Source organism: Antedon bifida, chromosome 1 (assembly GCF_963402885.1).
Source record: "Antedon bifida chromosome 1, ecAntBifi1.1, whole genome shotgun sequence".
NCBI lineage: Eukaryota > Metazoa > Echinodermata > Crinoidea > Comatulida > Antedonidae > Antedon > Antedon bifida.
The window spans coordinates 26,882,522-26,895,403 of NC_136226.1; the positions used below are offsets into that span (position 1 = coordinate 26,882,522).

Consider the following 12,882-nt stretch of genomic DNA (forward strand, 5'->3'; position numbering starts at 1 on the left):
ACTGTATCAAACAAATGTAAAAACTCTATCTTTAAAACATATATTGACTTAAATACCTTTTACAAATTGAGATTTGACTGTTACATGTCTTCAATATAATAGCCATTATACAGGGTAGAGTATTATGCAGGAAATAATGTAACATAGAATATGATTGATGACTTAAAAACTTAGCCAAAATGTAATTTCATGTTTAGTTCTAATGATACTGTACATACGATGTCCAAAAAAGAAAATGTAAAGATATAGATTCAAGGTTACAGGAAACGCAGTAGAGAGATGACAAAGGCATAAAAACCAGTTCAACAAAGCTAAATAAAGGAAACTACGAGGCCTAGAAAGAAGGCAGATGTAGCAAACACATGCAGGCATTTCTAATAGCCAAGCATTGTGAATCTTTATGATCACTTCATCATTTTATTCTGAAATAATTACCAAAGTCTTCAATTAATGTTAGCTGTTCAATTGGGGCAGGGTCATGTTTTTGTTGGTGAATGATGACACAGAAATCATTAATCATTGGTTTTCCCCTTTTACAATGATAAGTAATATACAGAAGACAAGGTTAATACATTGTTCTCGAAATAATACAGTAAAATATTTCTACACCGAAAGATACATTACATTATTCAATACATCTTACAAGTATGACCTATAACTCATTCTATGCATCGGATACAAAGGCCTACTTTAAAAATCCAATTATCATTACAGATTTCGAATGGCCATAAAAAACAATACTATAGTGATTGTACAAAAACCACTAGTAATGGCATAGCTTATTTCCAGTATATTCATTAATGTTATATTGTCACGTATAGTCGGTAATACATTTAAGAATGTTGTAAATGAAATTTTTTTTCTAGTTTGCAGTACAACGGCTACTTTTAGAATTTTAGGGATTTAAAAAGAGTGTTTGCAGCGATGTTGTACAATGAATGGGTAACTCCATGTTTAACTTTTATTGTTATTATAAATTATTATTAAAATATATTCTATTGCAATAATAACATTAATAAAAACCACACTTCTACAGTTGGTGAAGCTGAAATAAGTTCCATTTTTTTGTAACGACTGGTCCTACCTGACATTTTCGGAATATGTATTATAATAAATACTTATTTTTTACTTGCGAAAAAGGTCTGAAATTTACATTTTTTTACAATAATTTCCTTTTTTTAAAACAACAAAAATGTTCTGAACCATCACTTTTTAAAAAGGAAATTGTTCATGTCTCTTGTTGTTGTATGTTTATAAATTTAAAGACCGGGCCACCATTTAACAAAATGAAGATACCAATAGCCTTTTTCCTCTACCCACCTTATATTTACCTACATTCCAACTACAAATGTCTGCTTTGTGTAGGTTTTCATAGAGTTTGTTGAATGCGGAAGCAGGCCAAATAACTGATGACATAGGAGAGAGGTTATCTTTAAAATTACATGAATTTGGCAGAGGATCTGAATTCAAAAGCTAAAGAATGCAATATGGTATAAGATGGGGGAGCAAGGAAGTAAAGATGTTTCGATCACTGAAATCTAATCTGCAATTACTTTACACATTTAAATGAGGCATTGCATCACAATAGCAGTCGCAACCCCGACTTTTGAGATAGTACGTTGAAGTTTGCAATGTGAACAAAATGGCCTAACATAACATATCCATTTTTAGATAACAAATAACTATGCTAGAAACACTTATCTTTAAAATACTGTATTAAACTCCTGTTTATGAAAAAATATCATAAGTCTGTGTATTTTGCAATTTTTAAAGTCAATTCTATTGAAAAATTATACAGTTGTTCGCTCAAAAATTTACAATATTTTATAATGATATTGATAACAAACTGCTAACCTGAATCACATCATGTTTGGTACCTATCTGCTCAAAAATCAGAAACCATAATTGTTAACAACCTAAGGGTTTTTTCTAAACATAGCCAATGGAAATTGGTTTTATTAACATTTCTACCTATTCTTCTAAGAGTTTGCGAAAAACAAATCAGCCAACCCCTATTTAGTGGACACCCCTTAAAGGACACTCTTTTGGTCCACAATGGTGTACCTTTAATAGGGGTTCGATTGTAATGAATAAAAAGGTTTCATAATTGAATACTCAGGTAAACTTTATGAGGTAAAGTTGTCATAAAAATTACAGATTACAGATGAATGGCTCTAAATCCTAGAAAAAACCTATCCATTTATTCTGGTCAGTTGTCACTACTACAAGGTGACAGGTAGTGATTGAATCATTTGTGTATTGCAGATGATGTGTCTAGACTAAGTGAGAAAATATTAGCTAGGTGAATGTCTGTAAGAAAATTAAACCATTAATAGAAATATATAATGTTAACAAATTCCCTCATTATTTCTGGTTGCTCTATTTTTAATTTCAGCAGAAAGGCAAAGGTTCATTTTAAACAAGCACACAATTTAGTACAATATTATTTTAATAATGATTAAATCATTCAAAAAATAATATAATTGGTATTACTGTTTTATATATTAAACAATCTGACTATACTCTTAAAAACAGATCATCCCAAAAAAAAGTGTAAGGGGGTATGTTTAAATCCATGGAGTTATGCTTTCATATCGCAAGCAATGTCATATTATAATTAGCGTCGTAACAGAAAAGTGTTCAGACTCACTGAACCAATGCTTTTTTTAGAAACTGAAATGTTGCCGAACATTTGGTATGCAGGAGTACATTTGATTGGTTGTAGGTCAAAATCATTGATGCATCACTTTCGTATCGTAAAAGTCATTCACTAATCTTGTACCTTGAGTTGTCGTAATAAACGAAAGATCAGTGTCGTAAGAGGTGGCTTCCACTAATCTTTTCCTGGTTCAGACCTATGGAGTTGTTCGCCGCGTATGATACGAAAGCATACAGTAACTCTGTAGGTCTGAACAGGCTCTAAAACAAATGGAAAATCTACAAACTACGGTTGGTCTAGCTCAAGAATGTAAAAAAATTGTTAAAAATAAATATATTTAGTTATGAAATTACTCTTATTGTTTTACAATTAATCCGACTCTCCAAAATTTCCAGCGAACTAGCTTTTTACAGTAGATAGATGTATATTTAATAAGTATAGCACACCCAACTACACATTTCCTTCTAATATACACCATATGCAAGTCAAATTCTTGGGTGCAGTGATCTTTTAAACCAAACATCTTTTTATAGACCAAAGATTTCAGCTCTCAGTTTTAAAGATACTGTACCAAATTCCTGAAGATCCTCTTCCTCCTATTCCAGACTATTTCAACATTTTGTATCTCTCCTTGTGATGCATATGAATTATTTTCAGGGGGACAATACGTCTTTAATGATGTCTTCTGAATAGAAGTTAGCTGTACTACATAACACATATAATTTCCCCTCGTTCATTTCAAAGGAAAGCATCCATTTAACAGGGATGTCTCATGAATAAGGGTGTCACAAAATATGGATTCTACTGATTGATTGACTGACTACTAATAATTATCATTTTTTTAATAGATCTAATTTCTTTTACAAATTTAATACATCACAGGCTCCCATCTGAAAGTTAGATTTGTTTTATTATTATCCATTTTATATTTACAGGTATTATTGATATCTTTCTGTTATTTCCGCTTATTAAAAAAAAGATTTAATTACTGTAGTGGGTTTTGCTTTTTAATAAATTCATAATTCCCAATTTCAGAGTTTGCAGAGTATGGCCATGGCAAATACATATTTGGTTCGCTGTATTAATTTTAAAAAAAAGAAAGATAAACTTGTTATATGTTACAACCGATAATAATACAGCCAGCTAATGTCGAAACAACCGTTAATGTAGAACAATCCACCGCTTATGTAGTAAATAAAATTTCAACACCAGCTAATGTAGAAACGGTCAACAGCTTATGTAGTAACAAAAATTGCCTCCCAGCTTATGTAGTTACTATCGCCAGCAAATGTAGAAAATGTTATATATTTTTCAAAAATGTCTAAATCATGTGTAAATGCATCGATCTTTACCTAACTATCAGTCCACCTCGCGTAAGCAACAAACTTTCTAAAACGACCACACATCGTAAGCAACTATCTCTGTTTAAGGGACCGATTGTCATAATCGACCACCTCTCGTAAGCGACCACCTCTATTAACGACCACACATCTTGTAAATGACCACCTCTTATAAGGGACTATGACCTCTTTCTCTCTATTAAACGACCGCTTCTCATAATCAACCATCTCCTCCATTACAACGACCTCTCGAAAGTGACCGTCTCTATTGAACGACCATGGTCGATTATGAGAAGTGGTCCCTTAACAGAGACAGTGTTTGTTTTCGAGAGGTCGTTGTGTCGGAAGATGGTCGATTATAAGTGGTCCTATAATAGAGGTAGTGGACCTTTAAAAGAGGTCGTCACTGACGAGAGGTGTGGTCGTTAAGAGAGGTGGTCGCTTATGAGATGTGGTCAATGATGAGAAGCGGTCCATTAACACAGACGGTGGTCGTTTCGAGAAGTCGATGGGAGATGGTCGATTATAAGAAGCAGTCCCTTAATAGAGGTGGTGGTCCTTTAAAAGAGGTCGTCACTTACGAGAGGTGTGGTCGTTAAGAGAGGTGTACTTTAATAGAGTCATCACTGACAAGAGGTGTGGTCGTTAAGAGAGAAGGTCGCTTAACGAGAGGTGGTCAATTATGGGCTATGGCCGTGACGACTGGTATCGCGTCAGGCCTGTGAGGCTGCAGTAGATAGGCCTAACAAATTTTAATGCGGTCATTTTTTATTTGTATTTTAATCACAAATTGTGAATGAATAAAGATAAAAACAATACAAGACAACAACCTATATATTTATTTGATGTAACTACCAAAAAATTTAGCCATTTTCATGGTTTTTAAAATTTGCTAACGAAATTGGTTGGTGTTTCTACATTAGCTGTAGGTTATACTACATTAGCGGTGGATTGTTCTACATTAACGATTGTTTCGACATTAGCTGGCGTTTTCTACATTAGCAGTTGTAACAAAGCCCATTCCCAATAACAATAATCAATTCCACATAACCTAACAAGACTTGCAATTGAAAAATACCACAATGACTAATGAGTTAATAAAATAAAGCAACAATTTCTTATAGTCATTTTTTAACAAGGATATGGAAAAATAAGCAATACAATTAATAAAAGGTAAACAAAATTTCCAGGTGATCCCTTGTTTGCGGTCATTGTTATGATAAACTGGATTTAACATAATCTTAGATTTTAGAAGAATTAATTCAACTAAATCTCTGAAAAATGATTCAACACAAAATATGATCTACTACTGTATATTAGTTTTAAGAAAAAAAAGTGGTTTTTTTTTATTACAAAACCACGATTAATTTTGAAAAAAAAATACCTGTAAGTGTGAATATTTTTTTAATGTGTAGATTAAAAAAACTTCTTTTATTTAGCTAAAAATAATTATGATGCCAGACCTCTGGAATGAAGGACTCCTTGCAAATAGTTTAAATTGCATGCATGAGTAATTTTTCTATTGCCCTTAACTAGTTTTACTTTACAGTATATTTTGGCTTAAGATATTTTTTTTAAAAAGAGTACATTACTTTTTTTTTTCCAATACCAACCCTGTTTTTCAATTTTGTTACATGATATAGGGCAGCCTAACATTCTTTAATACACGGGCAGAATGATCAAAAACGAAAATGAATTTGAAATGTTATATACCGACCCATCCCATTTAGTCAAATTCGATATAATAGTAATAATTCTTATCTGATGTCTGTAAATTGATTTCTGTACGCGTTTTACAAGTCTATATTTTCCAGACAAAAATTGACGCCGACTTTGTAACTAACTTACAGACCTACAGAGTTTTGGTTTTGTACATGGTGTACAACTCCATAATAGGTCTGAACCAGGAAAAAGATTAGTGGAAGCCACCTTGTACGACACTGATCTTTCATTCGTTACGACAGATTAAGATACAAGATTAGTGAACGAAAAGTCATGCATCAACGATTTTGACCACTAACCAATCAAATTTACTCCTGCCTACCAGATGTTCGCCCAAATCGGTGACACTTCAGTTTGAAACGAAAGTGTTAGTTAATAATTTTAGTTACGACGCTCGAGAAAGCATAACTTATATTAAAATTGATAACAATATTAACATTAAATACAGACTTTAGGCAAGTCTACAGTAACAGGACCAAAGATGTTCAGTTCTCACTAAAATGAAGTTATACTATAGGCTTGAGATAAATTAACTAGTCTACCACCAGTAATTACAATGATTCTACAATCACTTTGCTCTATTTCAACTGTAATACTTATGTTAGAAAAAAGACAGTCCATAGAAAATTAAGACCTCAAGACCAGAGAAAAATACAGTAGCTATAATGACAATAGCTCATTCTATTATTAAATAAACCAGCGTAGAAATTTAAATAAAACCTGCTGCTGGTCATTAACCCTTCAAATTAAAAACCAGATTGACAGCAAATTATGTATACACTGTTTAATAAACAATGGCCTATATAAACAAAGACTTTATTTAATTAATTTCATCAACTTTGTTCAGTGTTTCTATAGTCAGTATATTGTTTGATTACCTATCTGTTGCAGACCCAATGCACACAACTTATGCAAATATATTAACAGTCTCTAGCCTATCAGTCATTGGCTTATATTTTCATTCAGTTGTCTGCTGAAACTCCAAATAACTAGATTATATTGAATTATAAATTATAATAAATAGATGAATTTCTGCAGAACGTCCATAATTTCTGCGAAAATTTGGTCCAACTAAGGATGTATGGAAATGGAGATAAATACTACAAAATATATACAAACTATGCAAAATTATGAATGGTGAAACACAATTTATAGACAAATCAACAATCCACATAAAGGCCAAATTAAATACAGATGAGCGGTAAGCAGAAAATCATATAGTTTGTCCCACATAGAATCTGTATCTTACCCTGAGCGGAAACCACCTATCCGCTCCACATTGTGTGTAAATGGTAATAAGGAATAATATAGATTCTATATTGTTATTACCGTTACCGCTCGTCTGTGTAAACTGGCCTTAATTGGAAAAGCCTGGGTTTTCCACAAAATGTACCAGTACCAAGGAGGGAATGCAGGTGATGCCACAAATTTAAAAACTTGGATCTACCATTGAATGTGCGAATCATCATGCTAAATATTTCATTGATATGGCCGACTCATGTCGATTAATTTATCTGGATGGGAAAAAAATGATGAAACTAAGCCGGGACTATTTTAAAGCACCTTTGGCTGGTCCCAACATTGACCAATGGCTTCTCTCGTCCAGTGGACACCTTAAACAAAGGAGAGGCATAAGCCAATATGTTTGAGGCAGATACTAGATGCACGGGCTGCCATAAGAGTCAGTAGTGCTGATTTCAAATGCCTAATGGGACCCTAGCTCCATATACAGTACCAGATGATCCGAGACGGTCTCCTATCCAAGCTCTAACCCGACCCATCATTAATTAATTTCGGTTGTTTTAACGTGGAAAGGCCGTATATAAAAAAAATTAAATAAGGTACGTAATAATTATAAAAAAATTAGTATTGCAAAACTACCTGTTCAAATTACAGCCAATTTTTAAATTGCCTTGTGTACTGATTAAATAAGGTAATGGAGCAGCCAATGGATTAAAAATGTAATATCAAAAATGTTGTACATTTTTATGGCATGTAATAAAACTGCATTAGGGTATAATTCACAATGACATGAATAATTACCAATGAAATCAACTGTTAAAAATATGCTTATAATCTAATTTACTGAAACCGGATGATGGAGAAATTAGTGAATAGAGTAATTTGGTAAAAGTGTTACATTTTGATAATTAAAATAGGTATTATAGATAAGCTTGAACTTAAGGATCATGTCAACATTATTTTACTGCAGTTACTGCAGTTGTTGCAGTAACATTTTATTATGTTTGATAATAGCAATCCATTTGGGTAACCATACATACTGTTTAACTGCAGTGACTGACTCAAAACATCCACATTGGTAGGTACAACTTAAAATAGTATGCAGTGAGTAACAGTTAATGTAGACATGACCCATAAAAATATATTGAGTATTCCATATTAAATTTAAAGTTAAATTAATATAATAGTATTAATGCTTAACTTTTAATATATTATCTGGCAGCATATACTGTTTTCACAACAAAAGGATCCTTAATTAATTGACCTGATAAATATATTTGTTATATGCTGTAATACATCTAGTTTGATTCATTAATATGTAAATTTAATTGTAAATAACTAAGCCAAGACCTTGGCCTACATTCTACAATCACAACTTACTAATTATAAATAGATTTAGTATTCTTGAACAAGTCAAATTCAATATTAAACAATCCATTTTAAATGAGCTCCATTTAGTTGGTGTTCACACACACACTAGATTATGACTGCATAGTAAAGATAGCTCCAAAACATATCGGAGTTATAACCAGCAAAAGTGCTATGTCAGTTAACTTGTTAACTCTTGTACCTCCGATAGAAATCTAATAGGTATATCCGATAATTAACGTTAAACCATTATGCGAACGTAGGACTATAGAGTAATTACTCAATTGTAGGAAAAAACGATTTTCCAATACAAAAGAGCGTGTAAACATACTTAAATGAAATCCCTATCTGATTGACAGGATGCCATTTTAAAGAACATAAGCTGCTGGGTATTCTAGGCTATCATTTACATAACATATTTATAGAGGGTGCTATTTATAGCTTGAAGTTATGCAACTAATAAATGCATTAACAATTGTCAACGTACAGGAAACCTATAGAAAAAAACAAAGCAGTGCACATATTCTTAAAAATTTTCTTTATTTAATAGTATGTGGCATGATTTTGAATGATCAAAAGCCAGGAATTTTCAAGGGTATTTTTTCACAAAAGGGGAGAAAATTATTATCAGCTAGGTTCTGAAAGACCTATAACCACACTTCAGCTGCTGGAGAAGAAGGGGTTTGTTCAATCCCTCCTGGTTGCGGGCTTGTATAGCAACATAACTAATTGCATGATTGAAAACATGGATGAAAATATAGCTAAACTGAAGAGAAAAATACATTACGAAAAGAAGATTAACATATACATAAATATCACACCCCTGCCGGATAATGGAATAATCAATTCAACAGCGCCCTCAAGAGATGCACCCACCTAGCATCGTCATCATTTCTTTTCGTAATGTTGTGTGTTTTAAAATTTAAACAAATAGCATACGTTCTTAAAGTAAAAAATACAGATACTGCATTCAAAGTACTGTATATTATTGACATGATCCATGTTATATTATGCAACAGTTCTTCAAAATGCCAATGGCCGAAACTGATGTTATCTTCACCCCCTATCAGCAGACTTTGGTAATCCAAACGCTAGATTCGGTTGATAACCGAAAAAGAAAAATTCCTGAACTTTGACCTGAAATCCTATACCTTCATATTACTGACCAAACACAGACAATGTAAACTGAACAACTAGCTGATAAACAATACTAACAATGATAACTTTTGTTATAAGCCTAAAAAAATTCAAGAGTCTGGAACATGTTAGATAAAGATCATATTTCAAATAAAGTAGCTAAAAAAAAGTGTACTGTTTAGCATAAATGTTCAGTGTATTCTGAGATATATAAAAGTGCAAATCAAAAATATTATTGAAAACACATGAGTAGTAAGATGTCATCTTGGTAAATCCTTGACAAGAGCTTGTCAATTAGCTAAACACTGTCCTATATCCTGCATTAATTTAAATAAAAAATAATAATCTTTCAACGTAATTCAACAATGCACAGTAATTAATGTAATGTAAAAACAGTTTTTTTTGTAAAAAAAAAATATTTTGTTTGGTCTTAATTTCCAGTATATTGTTAAAAGGTATACTGGATTAACTTTGTTTGCATGCTAATTTTTTAAAGTTGTTAACAAAAATTAAAGCTCTGAATACACTACTTTATCAAACTTTATCTGACAAAAAAATGTGATGTACCCATATATGGACATGATGATGTGATATCACTACCATAATTGGTCATATCACTACCATATTTGGTCATATCGCTACCATATATGGGCACATCACAATTTTTTTGTCAAACTAGTTTGATAGTGTAGACAAAGCTTAATAGCCACCAAAGTAAATTTGATAAACATGATCAGGTTGGATGGGTCATTGGATGGGTCGGTCATTGGATGGGTCATATATATCTTAAAAATGTGGTAAAAATAATAGACTAGGCATGTTTGTCACATATCTAAAGTGACAATTATCATGTAACACATTTTTAATTCCTTTGAAGAGGGTCTAAAATACACTGTATTATCTTTTTGTCAATTTTCAACATTTCCATAGCAAAGGGGACATCTCATCCTATGATACCACATGTTTTAAGAGGATCATAATAATGTACAGACTGCTTGCTCTGAAAATGCCTGTGTGGTCTTATGTGGATTCAGAGTTTTGTTAAAATAGGAGTATGGGAAAAGGAAGAATAGGAGGAAGGAGGAAAGGAAATCCAGAGTTTTGTTGTAGAGAATAGTAGGAGGGAGAAAGTAAATCCTGAGTATTTTTGTAGAATAGGAAAAAGGAGAAAGTAAATCCTGAGTTTTGTTGTAGAATAGGAGCAGGGGAAAAGTAAATCCTGAGTTTTGTTGTAGAATAAGAGGAGGGAGAAAGTAAATCCAGAGTTTTGTTATAGAAAAGGAGGAGGGAGAAAGGAAATCCTGAGTTTTGTTGTAGAATAGGAGGAGAAAGAAAGGAAATGCAAAGTTTTGTTGTAGAATAGGAGGAGGGGGAAAGTAAATCCAAAGTTTTGTTGTAGAATAGGAGGAGGGAGAAAGTAAATCCAGAGTTTTGTTATAGAAAAGTAGGTGGGGAAAGGAAATCCTAAGTTTTATTGTAGAAAAGGAGGAGAAAGAAAGGAAATGCAGAGTTTTGTTGTAGAAAAGGAGGAGGGGGAAAGTAAATCCAGAGCTTTGTTGTAGAATAGGAGGAGAAAGAAAGGAAATGCAGAGTTTTGTTGTAGAAAAAGAGGAGGGGGAAAGGAAATCTAGAGTTTTGTGGTAGAATAATAGGAAGGGACAGGAAATCTAGAGTTTTGTGGTAGAATAGGAGGAGGGGGACAGGAAATCTAGCGTTTTGTCGTAGAATAGGAAGAAGGAGATGAAGGCTGTAGAAAATGGAGATTTGGTTTCCACTACATAACAATATAAAGTGGGGAAAAAACATCTTATAAACCAGATGGAGCAGTAGCAATACACATAATTACTATTAATAGATGCACACACTGTATAATTCAGAGGTTGGAGGTTTGGACCCCATGGACTACCCCCACCCCCTCTGTATCTGCATATGGTGGTACTCATGGAAATGTTCTATATAATAAAGATTCCAAAAACATTTCAATGATATAGAGATCAGAGATGTGGGTGTCCTTGGAGTGTGAAACGTGCATGCCATAGTATTGTTCTTCCTTCCACAATAAAAGTTCCTGTTAAAACGATTATAGATGAAAAAGATAAATACAGTTTAACCTACTGTAGATACAGACAGGTATTGCTTACACTACTATCAGGGCAAGTTTTAATATGGGAAGATGGTTCACTCAGAACATGGGCCACAAGTCATTTTGGAATTTGCTTTTTTTTTCAAAGGGAGGATGTCAGACGCCTGCATTTTAGCGGACCATTTACTGCACCAAGTTATAAGTATAACATCAGTTCTTTGACTAAGGTGCATAAGGTTTTACTTAAATTAATTACAGGCATTATTCATGTCAATCTTGTAATGATAATAAAAATTATCATAGATTTTTTTTAAATTTCTACCAGACATGATGATGACCTACCACCATGCCATTATTGTATGTTACATTAATGCAAGGCCAAAAATAACATATTAAACTTGAAATAATGAGAGAATATGCAAATTTTGCGTAGTCATACTTAACTATAAGTAAAGCAGGTGAATAAAAACAGACCATTATAAGAAATATCAGTTCTATTTAACCTACGTTAACCCGACATGCTGTTTATGTGCTGAGCCAAGCAGGCCATGTCTGGCAAATGAATGCGATGCGCTCAGCCGATGTATCATGCGGAAGACAGACAACAGCAAACGGCAAACCTACAGATTTTAAGCATGAACTTAAAAACAAAACTTAGCTTACTTTATTACACACCTACAATGGTGCGGATTTGGCAAACTGGTCTCTAAACACTCCACATATATCGACAAGATTTATGAAACCTCCATCACAATCTATAATCCGTTTATTCTGTCCACCTTATCGTCCGCATTATAATGTCATACTGTTGTGTGCAGCGCTAGCGCTGCCGACTACTACCGACCAAGTTTAGCGATCACTGTCTGACCTATCTCGACTTTATGGTCAAGGTCATAAAACTGGTGGATGGAACTAAACTCTGACACTCCGATTAGATGGCATCGGCTATTTGTTATATCACCCAACATTATAATACAATCAATCGCGTCGTCAATATATTATTTTTTTTAAAAGGCCATTTTATTTTTCGTATGGGTAAATAGCATAAAAATGATATGAGCTTGCCAAAAAAAAAACAAACAAAAACAAAAACGCCTACCAGACAAATAAAAACTACTGTATTTTTCATTGGATATTTTCGGGATATAAGCCTATGATAGGCCTAAAAATGAGTGTTGAATTAATGATTAAATATGTCGGTTTTTATTTCATCTTCATCAATATTCTATAAACAAAACATTACAGTAACATAACAATGGGTAATTAGAATGTTTTTTATTTAGCCAATAAAATTGAGTTTAGCCGCTAGTAAAAATTGAAAGTCTCTAAAT

General features: G+C 32.9%; 1 protein-coding gene across 1 annotated transcript in view; it reads right to left on the reverse strand.

Moving 5' to 3' along the window:
• LOC144848103 (nuclear receptor subfamily 1 group D member 1-like) overlaps positions 1 to 12,356 on the reverse strand; it is a 120,604-nt gene extending 108,248 nt beyond the window's left edge. Inside the window, exon 1 of the mRNA XM_078704798.1 lies at positions 12,215 to 12,356. The gene's annotated coding sequence lies outside the window, so the exon portion shown is untranslated. The remainder of the gene's footprint in view (positions 1 to 12,214) is intronic.
• Positions 12,357 to 12,882: the final 526 nt, after the last annotated feature.